The sequence below is a fragment of the Eulemur rufifrons genome, chromosome 9 (assembly GCF_041146395.1).
Source record: "Eulemur rufifrons isolate Redbay chromosome 9, OSU_ERuf_1, whole genome shotgun sequence".
Taxonomy (NCBI): domain Eukaryota; kingdom Metazoa; phylum Chordata; class Mammalia; order Primates; family Lemuridae; genus Eulemur; species Eulemur rufifrons.
This window is the reverse complement of record NC_090991.1, coordinates 11,144,148-11,157,882: the sequence shown is the minus strand read 5'-3', so window position 1 is coordinate 11,157,882 and position 13,735 is coordinate 11,144,148. Positions and strand designations below refer to the sequence as shown.

Below are 13,735 nucleotides of genomic sequence, written 5' to 3'. Positions count from 1 at the left end.
AGAAACTGGCTGGATGACAGCGATAAGGGAGAGTGGCACAGGAGGGAGAGGGAGAGGTGCCGCAGCCCTGAATTGAAGTGGGGGATGTGGTGGTGGGTGGAGATGGGGGAGCTTGACACGCAGAGGAAGTTGCCTGGGGTTAGCGTCTTGCTCTTTTTTGTGCACGCACCTCTCCACAGCCCCTCTGTTGGGCCCTTAACTGCATTGTGGCTTAGCCAAGCCCCTTAATGTTTCTGAGTCTCAGTTGCCTCATCTGTATAAAGGGTATAGGGATGTCACTTACCTCATGGGGGGTTGTGAAGATTAAATGGGGGCAACATGAGAAGTATTTTGTAAACTAGGAAGCACATAGCAGATGTATGGTGGCCTCATCCTTTTTATTGGTGCCACAGGAAGAGTTCCTCCTAGAAAGAAACTAAAAAGATGATAGTGGGCTTTCATTGTCCTTTCATTTCTTTTCCTCAGTATCTGATTATTGACCCTTCCTCCTGTTGAGGCCATACCTGTTTCTGAGGGTGGGCTGGAGACTGAGGCCTGACTGATTAGAGCATTCTACCTCTCTGGCCTCCATGTTTGATTCAGCGACGGCCACATGATCCAAGCCAGTCCTGTGCAAATCAATCTCTGGGTTTTTTTGGTTGGCATTCTGAGGTCAAAGAAGTTCTCTTTTTGTTGGGGTGCTGAGTCAACAAAAAGAAGTTATTACTCAATTATTGTATACATGTTCAAGTTGCTTTTTGTGTTTCAAAAACAACAGAATTGCATTTCTGAGAATGTTTGGATTTGGAAATAACCCTGTGTCTCCTTCTTCTCCTTTTTGGGGAAGTCATCTTAACTCATCAAGAGATGAAGTAAAACAAAAACTTCCAAATGGGGAAGTCTTCGCTTAAGTCTAAATAATTTTTATAAATCTAGTCACAAAACTAGGTGTAAGTTTCAAAAATCATTTAAAGAGAAAACGTAGAATATAAATTCTAAAAATGAAATTAGGCTGGGCGCCTAATATCCCAGCACAAAAAATGAAAAAATTAGCCGGGTGTGGTGGCATACACCACACCTGTAGACCCAGCTACTCGGGAGGCTGAGGCAAGAGGATTGGTTGAGCCCAGGAATTTGAGGTTACAGTGAACCATGATTGGGGGAGCCACTGTACTCCAGCCTAGGCGACAGAGTAAGATCTTGTCTCAATACAAGATAAATAAAAAAATAAAAATAAAAATGATATTAACAGTACTAAAGATATCAATCATTTATTGCCTGCCACGCCCTGAGTCCACTTTAAGGAACTATATTAAGTAACAAAAAACTCAACTCTATTGAAAGAGAAAGGGAAATTACTGGTTCAGGCAATCAAAACATCCAAGGTAGCACTACTTCAGGTAGTGGTTTTTTTTTTTTTTAACTATAAATGAGCACTCTATTTTTATTTTTATTTTTATTTTTTTCTTTTATTTTTTATTAGTTTTCTAGAGACAACCTAAGCACTCTATTTTTATACTGAGCTAATATTGAGCTGCACTTAAATTCACATTCTTAGCAAAATAATTGCCTGAGCATACCCATACACTCCATACTCATCATTACAGGATAGCTATTTATTCTTCGTCTTCTTCCTCCTCATCATCATCCTCATCTTCTTCTTCCTCCTCATCTTCTAGTTTATTCTTCTTCTTTGAGCCTGTTGGCCTGCCAGGGCCCTTCCTTCCTGCTTCACTTTTGCCCTTGGCATGGTGTGCAGCAATATCTTTTTCATATGTCTCCTTTATCTTAGCTGCCTTTTGTTCATATGGTTGTTTATCTTTGGCTGACTGTTCAGACCACATTTCACCCAATTTTTTTGCAATATCCCCAATGGATAGGCCTGGGTGTTCACTTTTGATCTTGAAGTTCAAGAAGTCATCACTGTTCGTATATTGTTTCTCTGCCATTCTCCCTATTTCTTTTTGGTTTTGGCTTCCTCCTTAAGCTGGACCCACCTCCTGATAGTGGTATTAGTTGCAGCAGTTCCAGACCTCACTTCTTTACCATCAGAAGGAAGAGAATCTCTTCCCATAGCTTTCCCTGAGGAGTGAAGAAGCTTCTTTCCTACATACCCCAGAGAACTTCTTGGCTTGGATTGGTTCTGTGCCTGTTCCTTACCCAGCTCACTGTGGCCAGGAGGTAGAACATGCTAATTGACTTAAGTCACTCAGGGACTACTCTGGAACAGGAGGAGCTGTCAATTCCTTCTAAACCATCAGGATGGGAAATTAGGGTCACTATTAGGAAGGATGGAAGGAATGATGGGGAGGTATCCAACAAATAACCTCTCCAGGGAATCTGTCTAAACTCCATGACCCCACACTCTCTGGCCATAGCTGAGAAGACCAGAGGTGTATGCCTGAGCGAGTATATGGCAGAGCTTGTGAGTTGGCCCGATTCTTCTGTGTTTATGTAGTAGTAGGCTTTTTAGCTGGGAACATGGGTGCTCAGCTAAAACCTATATTGTCCAGCTTCTTTTGCAACTAACTGTGACCATGTGACTAAGTTGTGACCTATGAGAGGGCACAGAGACGATGTGTTCAGCTTTGGTAGTGTACTTTAGGGAATGAGCCTGCCTCCCCCTTCCCCTCCTGGAGTGTAGGCCAGGAGTTGAGCCATTTGGACTCTGCGGATTAGGACAGCCCCTACCGATGGTGAAACAAGATCGGAGGATTCTGGGCCCCTGGACAGCCTTGAGGAGGACTGTTGCAGTCGCGGACCACCTGCTTCCTTACTGTTTCATGAGCAAGAAATAAACTTCTATCCTGGGAGCCCCAGGCCGCAGTCACCTCCTCAGCGGCCACCGCCAGCACCAGCTGCGAGACTGCGGGCGGGTCCGCCGGGGGCGTGCGCGGGCGGCCCGGGGCGCTGGCGACAAGCAGGAAGCTGCGGACGCGCCGGCGTGGGCGGCTGGCAGAACCTAGGCACGCGGAGGCGGCGGCTGGCAGGTCGCGTGGGGCTGCCCTCCTGGCTCAGCGTGGTGGACCCGAGCCTGCTGAGAGAGAGGGAGCTGCTCAAGAAACGAGCTCTTTCCACTCCTGTGGTAGAAAAATGTGCAGTATCTTCTCAATCGTCATCATCATCATCATCCAAGAAGAAGAAAGCAAGGGTAGAACATAGGGGATCATCAGGCGCTAAACAAAATTCTGATCAGAACAATGGATCATTTAACTTGAAAGCTCTATCAGGAAGCTCTGGATATAAGTTTGGTGTTCTTGCTGAGATTGTGAATTACATGAAGACACATCAGCGAGGAGATACATGTCCTCTAACTTTAGAAGAAATCTTGGATGAAACACAACATTTAGCTATTGGGCTCAATCAGAAACAATTGCAGCAGTGGCTAATGGCTGAGACATTAGTCAACAATCTGAAAATTGAAGTATTTAATAATAGCTGGGAAGTGTGCTTTTCAAGCCCAAGTACAACTTGAAAGATAAGAAGGCCCTGCTTAGGCCCTTAGATAAGCGTGACCAGAGAGCATTAGGGGGGATCCTTTCAGAAAACATAGAAGAAGGACTGCCCAATTCCCAGAAAGCTGTGAAGGCTTTAGGGGACCAGATACTATTTGTAAATCGTCCTGATAAGAAGAAAATACAGTAATCAAGACAGCGTGGTATTGGTTAAAGAATAGACAAATGGGTCAATTGAACAGAATAGGGAGTCTAGAAATAGAACCACACGAATGTAATCTATTGATTTTTTTCTTTTGTTTTTTTAAAGACCATCCTTATTTCTGAATCTATTGATTTTTGACAAAGGAGCAAAGGCAATACAGTGGAGAAAAAGACAGTCTTTTTCAACAAATGATGCTGGAACAACTGGACATCAGCATTTGAAAAAAACAAGTGAATCTAGACACAGAACTTACATGCTTCACAAAAATTAACTCAAAATAAATCATATACCTAAATGTAAAGTGCAAAACTATAAAACTTCTAGAGATAACAAAGGAGAAAATCTAATTGAACTTTGGCTTGGCAATGACTTTCATGATCCATGAAAGAAATAATTGATAAGCTGGACCTCATTAAAATGAAAAACGTAGGCTCTGTGAAGACAAGCCATAGCCTGGGAGAAATATTTGCAAAAGACAAATCTGATAAAGAACTGTTATCCAAAATACACAAATAACTCTTAAAACAATAAGAAAATGAATAAACCCATCAAAAAATGGGCCAAACACCTGAACAGACACCTTACCAAAGAAGACATACAGATGGCAAGTAAGCATATGGCATCCACATCATATGTCATTAGGGAACTGCAAATTAAAAGAACAATGAGATACAACTATATAGCTTTTAGAACAGTAAAAATCCAGAATACTGATAACACCAAATGCTAGTAAGAATGTGGAGCAACAAGAGCTCTCATTTATTGCTGCTGACAATGCAAAATGGTACAGCCACTTTGGAAGAAAGTTTGACAGTTTCTTTTAAAACTAAACTGTTACCGTACAATCCAGCAATCTCACTCCTTGGTATTTATACCCAAATGACTTGAAAACTTGTGTTCATACAAAAACCTGCACACAGATGTTTAGAGCAATCTTACTCATGTTGCCGAAACTTAGAAGCAACCAAGATGTCCTTTAGTAGGTGAACGGATAAACTGGTACATCCAGACAGTGGAATATTACTCAGTGCTAAAAAGAAATGCACTATCAAACCGTGAAAAGATACAGAAGAACTTTAAAGACATATTACTAAGTGAAAGAAGCCAATCTGAAAAGGCTACATACTGTGTGATTCCAACTATATGACATTCTGGAAAAGGCAAAACTCAGGAGACAGTCAAAAGGTCAATTGTTGCCAGGGGTTGGTGGGAGGAGGGAGGGATGAATGGGTGGAATACAGAATACAGAAATTTTTTAGGGCAGTGAAACTACTCTGTATGATACTATAATGATAGATATATGTGCTTATATATTTGTCCAAACCTATAGAATGTACAACACCCAGAGTGAACCCTAATGTAAACTGTGGACTTTGGCTAATGATGTGTCAATGTAGGTTCATTGATTGTAACAAATGTACACTCTAGTGCAGGATGCAGATAGTGGGAGAGGCTGTGTGTATGGTGAGGGGTAGGGATGTAAGGGAACTCTCTGTACTTTCTGCTTAGTTTTGCAGACGTTAAGAAACTTAAGGCTGGGTGCGGTGGCTCACGCCTGTAATCCTAGCACTCTGGGAGGCCGAGGTGGGCGGATCGTTTGAGCTCAGGAGTTCGAGACCAGCCTGAGCAAGAGCGAGACCCCATCTCTACTAAAAATAGAAAGAAATTATATGGACAGCTAAAAATATATATAGAAAAAATTAGCAGGGCATGGTGGTGCATGCCTGTAGTCCCAGCTACTCGGGAGGCTGAGACAGGAGGATTGCTTGAGCTCAGGAGTTTGAGGTTGCTGTGAGCTAGGCTGACGCCACGGCACTCACTCTAGCCTGGGCAACAGAGTGAGACTCTGTCTCAAAAAAAAAAAAAAAAAGAAACTTAAAACTCCTCTAAAAAATAAAGTCTATTTTTAAAAAAGTCTTCATAAAGATTACATTGTGTTTTAAAATAGAAAAAAAAAGGTAATGATATATTTAGAAAAGCATGGAAACAAAGTAGCAGAGTGAAAATTTGATGTTAGTGAAGGTGTGAATTCTGCTGACACTATCTGGTAAAGCAGGGACGTGCCCACAGCCTAGAAGAAAGTCTTGGAGATAATAGTGGAATCCTCTTTTAAGAAATACTGCCTCACCAATGTCCTTGATAGCAGAGGACAATATTGTGTGGAAAACAGTCATTGATTATCAGAAAGTGATTCAGAGGAGTCAGACTTTAAAGGCATTTTTGGGCTGATTGAGGTGCCTCATGCCTATAATCCCACCTACTTTTGGAGGCTGAGGGAAGAGGATCTCTTGAGTCCAGGGATTTGAGGCTGCAGTGAGCTATGATTCTGCCATTGCACTCTAGTTTGGGCAACAGAGCAAGACCCGTGTCTAAAAAAGAAATTAAAATTAAAATGTAAAAAAGGCATTTCTGGGAATATTTTAACCCATTTATTTTACTTACATTTTTCTTTTCACGTATGCAACAGAATGATTTTTAAAAATGGTCTGAAAGGCGGGGTGCGGTGGCTCATGCCTGTAATCCTAGCACTCTGGGAGGCCGAAGCGGGAGGATTGCTCGAGGTCAGGAGTTCGAGACTAGCCTGAGCAAGAGTGAGACCCCGTCTCTACTAAAAATAGAAAGAAATGATTTGGACAGCTAAAAATGTATATAGAAAAAAACTAGCCGGGCATGGTGGCACATGCCTATAGTCCCAGCTACTCGGGAGGCTGAGGCAGAAGGATTGCTGAAGCCCAGGAATTTGAGGTTGCTGTGAGCTAGGCTGACGCCACAGCACTCTAGCCAGGGCAAAAGAGCGAGACTCTGTCTAAAAAAAAAAAAAGATCTGGAAAAGCTTATAATTGGCATAAAATAAAAATTTAAGTGTTAAGAAGGCATTGAATCATAGTTTAACTGACAGCATTTTTTCTTAGTGGTACATAAAATAATGACATATTGCATTTGAAGGTGTCTTTGAATCATGGAAATTCAGTAGTGAGCACCTGCTCTGTATGGGCCCAGTTATGGACCCAGTGGATACAGTGCTAAACGTGACAGACAAGGAACCTTCCTGTAGTTTATATAATAGTTTGGAGAGACAGACAACAAACTAGAAATTCAAGATTATGCTAAATTGAAATTAGCATAAATTCCAAAAGTAACACACCAAACTCTAAAAAAAAAAAAATAAAGATTATGCTAAATTATAAGAAGGGAATAAACAGAGTGGTGTGGTAGAAGGTGACTGGGCAGAGGGCTGCTCTAGATTTGGTGGCTAGGGAATCAAAACCACACCTAGACCTGGGCAGGACTCTCTGCTTAGTTAACAGTGCTTCTCTAACTTCATACACATCTCCTGGGCATCTTGTGAAAATGCAGATTCTGATTCAGTAGGTCTGGAGTGGGACCAGCATCTCTAACAAGCTCCCAGGTGATGCTGATACAACTGTAGAGGGCCCTGCATATCACAAATACTGAAACACAAACCCCCTTTTCATTTTTACCTTGTAAAAAAGTTTTTGAAACTTCAGTAATCAACTGAGCAGATGGGAATTATGGAAGAGAAATGTGTGAGTTGAAGTGGAAGTGAGCTGAGAGCCTGCATGTGTGTGTGGGTGGGCTCTGTAAACTGCACGGGAGTCTGGGCCCAGAGCAGCCCTGTCCACCCTGCCCCAGCAGTTCTGGGCTGACGCTCAGGCTTGCAGGTGGCAGCCCTGGCCCAGGGAAGAGTTTAGCTCCTCTAGCCTCTGGATTGTGAGGACTGTCCCAGGTGAGCAGGCTAAGGGTGTGAATGTGGGCCAGGCCATGGCATAGCTTGTGTTATACATTTAAATCTTTAGACTTACCTGGCCGGGCACTGTGGCTCATACCTGTAATCCCAACATTTTGGAAGGCTGAGATGGGAGGATCGCTTGAGGCCAGGTGTTTGAGACCAGCCTTGACAACATAGCAAGACCCTGTGTCTACAAAAAATTAAAAAATTAGCTGGACATGGTGGTGTGCACATGTAGTCCCAGTTACTTGGGAGACAGGAGGATCACTTGAACCCAGGAGTTTGAGGTAGTAGTGAGCTATGATGATGCCACTGCACTCTAGTCTGGGCAACTGAGGGAGACCCTGTCTCCAAAATAAGTAAATGAATGAATGAATGAATAAATATTCAGACTTGCCATATGTGGGCCACCATTTGTGCTGCTCTCTTGGCCCCCACAAATTAGCAGTGGGCCTGCAGGATATAGTAATAATAACTAACATAATAACAGTTAACTTGTATGCCAGACTCTGTTCTGAGTTACATATGTTAAATCCCATAATTCTTTTTTTTTTTTTTTTTTTTTTTGAGATAGAGTCTCACTCTCTTGCCTAGGCTAGAGTGCCGTGGCATCAGCCTAGCTCACAGCAACCTCAAACTCCTGGGCTCAAGCGATCCTCCTGCCTCAGCCTCCCGGGTAGCTGGGACTACAGATACGCGCCACCATGCCCAGCTAATTTTTTCTATTTTTAGTTGTTTGGCTAATTTCTTTCTATTTATAGTAGAGATGGGGTCTCACTCTTATTCAGGCTGGTCTCGAACTCCTGACCTCAAGTGATCCTCCCACCTCGGCCTCCCAGAGTGCTAGGATTACAGGCATGAGCCACTGCACCTGGCCTAAATCCCATAATTCTTATAACACACCTCTGAGGAATCAAGCTATGATCATCACCCCTACAGATAAGGAGACAGGGGATTTTGCAGTTTGGCTCCAGCGTCTGTGCTCTTGACCACAGTGCTTTGTTGCCACCACCCAGAGAAGGGAGCCTCTTGGAGGAAGCCTGAAGGACGGAAGAGACAGCCATGTGATAAGCTGGAGGAAGAGCACAATCAGGGTTGAGGGAACAGGCAAAGTTCATCTCAGGGGAGAAGAGCTTGCATTAAGGAACCAAAAAAAAAAGTTCAGTTTACTGAACTTCCAAAGATTAGGATGGGGAAGAATTGTCCAAGATGAGGTCAGAAAGATAGTCAGGGTCTAGGTCATATTGGGCCATGTGAGTTTAGAAGCCATTGGAGGGTTTTACACTGGGACTATGGGCATGTACCACCATGCCCAGCTACTTTAAAAAAATTTTTTTAGAGGTGGGATCTTGCAATGTTGTCCAGGCTCATCTCAAACTCTCGACCTCAAACAATCCTCCCACCTCAGCCTCCTGAGGTGCTAGGATTATGTGCATGAGCCACCACACCCTGCTGAATGCAGATTTTTCAGTAGAAACCCTGCAAATGTAGCTCCGTGGCATTTTTCTCCTCTTCCTTCTCACAGCTGAGACCCCTGGAGACAAGGGGACCAGAGTTCAGTGTCCCCCTCACCTTCTATTATATGTCTTTGGTGAATAAACACTGAGGTATGAAAAAAATGCATTTGGCTGTAATATTTGCAAGACACAAGAAGGTATTGGGAATAGATTTTTTTCATAGGGAGGAAAGGATGATGTTTCCTGAGAAAAGGCACCGACTCAGCAGGGATTAGGAAAGAACTGTGGACAGAGGTGGAGTCTTAGGAACGATGAGCTGTCTGTGACTCTACAAGTGAGTCCTCATCTTAGGTGCAGTGCCAGGAGTGAGGTTGCTAAAGCAGGAGCTCCACCTGAGGTCTCTCTCCTTAACCCCAGGAGAAATATTCTAAATGTTGTAGTAAAGACAACCCCTTATGACATATTCATATCAGGGGAGGCTAGCAAGGCAGAATCTGGACAGGGAATCAGCTCACTGTCATCTAAGAGGCATCACTACATCCTTATTAGGGACCATTGAGTGGCAGCCTGGCTGGAACACATTATGCTCTATCCCCTCCCTCTCCATGGGTTTCTCCCTAAAGGGTCATTAGAAACATACCTGGGAAGAAGAGAAGGGGCTTGCCACCTGGGTCCCCCTTTTCCTTGAGTTATTTTGAGTAGTGTATTAGTTTTCTAGGGCTGCCATAACAAAATACCACAGACTGGGTGGCTTAAGCAACAGAGATTTATTTTCTCACAGTTCTGAAGGCTAGAAGTCCAAGATCAAGGTGTCAACAGGGTTGATTTTCTTTGAGGCCTCTCTCCTTGGCTTGCCAATCTTCTCTCTATGTCTTCACATGGTCTACCCTCTGTGGGTGTCTGTGTCTGAATGTCCTCTTTTTACAAGGACATTCATCATACTTAATTAGCTCTTTAATGACTCTATCTCCAAATACAGTCACATTCTGAGGTCCTGGGGGTTAGGACTTCAGTATATTATCAACAGAAAAGAAGCCAAACTCTGTAAAATAATTTAAAGAGATTTGTTCTGAGCCAAATTTGAGGACCATGGCCCAGAGCCACAGCAGCCTTGAGCAAGTGGACTCACTGTGGTTGGGTTACAGTTTGATTTTGTACACTTCAGGGAGAATTACAGGTAAAGTCATGAATCAACACGTGGAAGGCATACATTGGTTTGTCCTGAAAAGGTTGGGGGAGGGGGGACTTACAGGTTATAGGTGAGTTTAAAGACTCTTTGACTTGTAATTGGTAAAAGAAATGAAGCTTTGTCTAAAGGTTTGGAATATTTTAAGTGAAGGTAAGGAAGTCTGTTAATCAGAGACAGCTTTGTAATGAGTTACAAAGGGTACCTACAAAAAGGGAGAGGCATGATGAGGCCTGTCTGACCTCCCTTCTCATGGCTCTTAACTCAATTTTAGGGTATTTCCTTGGCCAGGTCCATTCAGTCAGCTGGGAGTGGGGGGGTGGAGCTTAAGATTTTATTTTAGTTCACAATTCTCCCGTTTTGGCCAAGATCTGCCAGAGGTAAGATCTATGGCCAAATTTTATTTTGTCCCATCTGTTGCTGGGGCGGTGTGGCTACCTGCCCCCGGTCCATCCAGGCCCTCAGTGGGATCCTTGTGGCCAAGAGCACTGAATAGCCAAAAGGGCTTACAGCCAATTAAATGCTTTAGGCCAGATGGGACTGGAGGTAGACAGGCACTCATCCACCCTTTAAAACCTACTCAACATACGAGTAAAAACCAAAATGTCAAAGGCAAGGCTACGAAATTAATTCGTCTATAAGTATTGAGCTATTATATTCTTGGGCTTAGTTGTAGACTTGTAGCAAACATAGCATTGTTAACCATTCAGGCCAAGGAATCTAGAGACTTGTTGCATCACAATACTTTAGTCTCTTTAGTAATTTTTCCTAAGGTGGCTGATAAATTTCTTGTAGTATCTCCTTTTGTATAAACCTCAAAACCGAGAACAATTATACCCAAGAAGTTCTAAGTCTATGGGAAGCAGGAAATTTTTTATGATCGAGATGGGTATCTGTACCACGTGGCCCAGAAAGGCAAGTCTCTCATTTAGTATTTGTTGAGGCCTCTGTGCACCCATCCTTGATCTGGAGGGACTAAACTAATTCTGTGCCTCCGAATCAGTCCTTACAATCTCACACACCCCCTCTTTCGCAATAGTCCCTGGGCCTAGAGGGAGGATGTTTTCAGTCTTAGTCACAGGGTGTTGGCAGTGAATAACAAGCTGGGCCCTGCTGGATTCGATCCTTTTTTTTTCTGTTCCCCACCACTTCTCCCCTCTGGATTCAATCCTTTTAAATCCCAGAGATATCAAGGAAACTTCCTATTTACTTAAAACTTATCATGACTCTGGAAAACAAAGCAAGAGAATCAGTAATGTTTTAAATAAAATGTCATAAAAAATATTTTATTCTTTCCATGACATTTTTCTTAAAGAAGCAAATCTTGGACTGTAGCTGATTATAAACTCTTGTTTAAGAAGAATGAAAGTAGGCCAGGCGCGGTGGCTCACGCCTGTAATCCTAGCACTCTGGGAGACTGAGGCAGGTGGATTGTTTGAGGTCAGGAGTTCGAGACCAGCCTGAGCAAGAGCGAGACCCCATCTCTACTAAAAAAATAGAAAGGAAATTAGCCGGACAACTAAAAATATATATAGAAAAAAAATTAGCCGGGAATGGTGGTGCATGCTTGTAGTCCCAGCTGCTTGGGAGGCTGAGGCAGAAGGATCGCTTGAGCCCAGGAGTTTGAGGTTGCTGTGAGCTAGGCTAACGCCATGGCACTCTAGCCTGGGCAACAGAGTGAGACCCTGTCTCAAAAAAAAAAGAAAAAAAAACTATTTGTATGTCTTCATAACCTTTTTTATTAAAAACCCTTATTTTTCATATAGAATTGTTCCTCTCTTATCTTGTAGTTTTAATTACATATATTAATCAAAATGTCAACTCTTAGGAATACCCAGGAAGTTAAAGTAACTTTGTACTGTTACCAGTCCCCCATTTTATTATGTTAGCACTCCTAAATATAAAAATAAGGTATCAAGGTATATAAACTTAAATTTATATTTATTTTATTTTATTTTATTTTTTGAGACAGAGTCTCTCTTTGTTGCCTGGGAACAAACTCCTGGGCTCAAATGATCCTCCTGCCTCAGCCTCTCAAGTAGGTGGGACAACAGGCACAAGCCACCACGTCCAGCTAATTTTTTGTGTCTGTTTTTAGTTGACTGGCTAATTTTTTTTCTATTTTTAGTAGAGATGGGGTCTCGCTCTTGCTCAGGCTGGTCTCCAACTCCTGACCTCAAGCGATGCTCCCACCTTGGCCTCCCAGAGTGCTAGGATTACAGGCCTGAGCCACCGCACCCAGCCAAGATTCAGCTCCAGGTCTTTTTTTTCTCCTTGTAGCCTTCCTGACAAAGCCCATCCCCTCCCAGGGAATTAGCTGTTCCCTCTGCCAATACTCGCCTCCAAAATTGATGCCTCCAGATCCAAATCTAACTGCCTAAAGGATATGGTCACTTGAATGTCTTGGTTTTAATTCAAATTCAGCCAGTTTCGTACTGACCTCACACTATTCCCCAAACTCATCTCCCTTTGACTTTCTTGTCTCCATCAGTGGAAACAGTCACCCAGGCTAGAAAACTTTAATCCCATACCCAGCCAGATCTGAAGTCTTCTTGACTTTTCCTTAAGTGGCTCCTGAATCTGTCAGGTTTTTTTTTTTTTTTTTTTTGAGACAGAGTCTCGCTCTGTTGCCCGGGCTAGAGTGCCGTGGCGTCAGCCTAGCTCACAGCAACCTCAAGCTCCTGGGCTCAAGCAATCCTTCTGCCTCAGCCTCCTGAGTAGCTGGGACTACAGGCATGCGCCACCATGCCTGGCAAATTTCTTTTCTCTATATATATTTTAGCTGTCCAGATCATTTCTTCCTATTTTTTTTTTTTTTTTTCAGTAGAGACAGGGTCTCTCTCTTGCTCAGGCTGGTCTCAAACTCCTGACCTCAAGTGATCCTCCTACCTCGGCCTCCCAAAGTCCTAGGATTACAGGCGTGAGCTACCACCGCCCCTGGCCTATGACAGTTCGATTTTTAAAAACCTGTTTTTCCTTTAGTTTAAAATGAGTCTTTTCACTGTTTACATTTTAGCTAGAACTGGCTATAAGATCTCCAGGTAGTGCTTGCTTCGGCAGCACATATACTAAAATTGGAACGATACAGAGAAGATTAGCATGGCCCCTGCGCAAGGATGACACGCAAATTCGTGAAGTATAAAAATTTTTTTTAAATTATAAAAAAAAAAAAAAAAAGATCTCCAGGTAGCCTTTCAATTGCAGATACCATAAACAATGAGTTTACTTCAACATCAGTAGGAACAGTTAGCAGGTTTTAGAGTAGCCAGAGGAGAAGAAAGGCTGTATACTGCACCGATGGCTCATGCCTGTAATCCTAGCACTCTGGGAGGCCGAGGCTATGCGGATAGCTTGAGGTCAGGAGTTTGAGACCAGCCTGAGCAACAGTTGAGATCCCCCCCATCTCTACTAAGAATAGAAAAAATTAGCTGATGTGGTGGTGCACACCTGTAGTCCCAGCTACTTGGGAGGCTCTGAGGCAAGAGGAATTTTGAGGCCCAGGAGTTTGCGATAGCTATGACCACAGGCACCCTAGCTCAGTGAGATTCTGTCCCAAAAAAAGAAAAAAAAAAAAGAGATAGCTTGAGAGACTTGACATTTTAACTCTATAGTGGCAGGTCAACCACTTGAGCTCTGAATTTTCCTTGATGTAATTTGCACTTTAGTAAAAACTTGTGCACAATAATTGGCTATAACCAGCTA

The 13,735-nt window shown here is 43.0% G+C and overlaps 1 non-coding gene and 1 pseudogene across 1 annotated transcript; both read left to right on the top strand.

Annotated features, from left to right (window-relative positions):
• Window positions 1-2,332: 2,332 nt before the first annotated feature.
• LOC138392325 (general transcription factor IIE subunit 2 pseudogene) lies at window positions 2,333-3,624 on the top strand (annotated as a pseudogene).
• A 9,453-nt stretch (window positions 3,625-13,077) lies between these two features.
• Window positions 13,078-13,184, top strand: LOC138392675 (U6 spliceosomal RNA). Its single transcript, XR_011234961.1, has one exon. It is a non-coding gene; the product is annotated as a U6 spliceosomal RNA (small nuclear RNA).
• The last annotated feature ends 551 nt before the right edge of the window (window positions 13,185-13,735 follow it).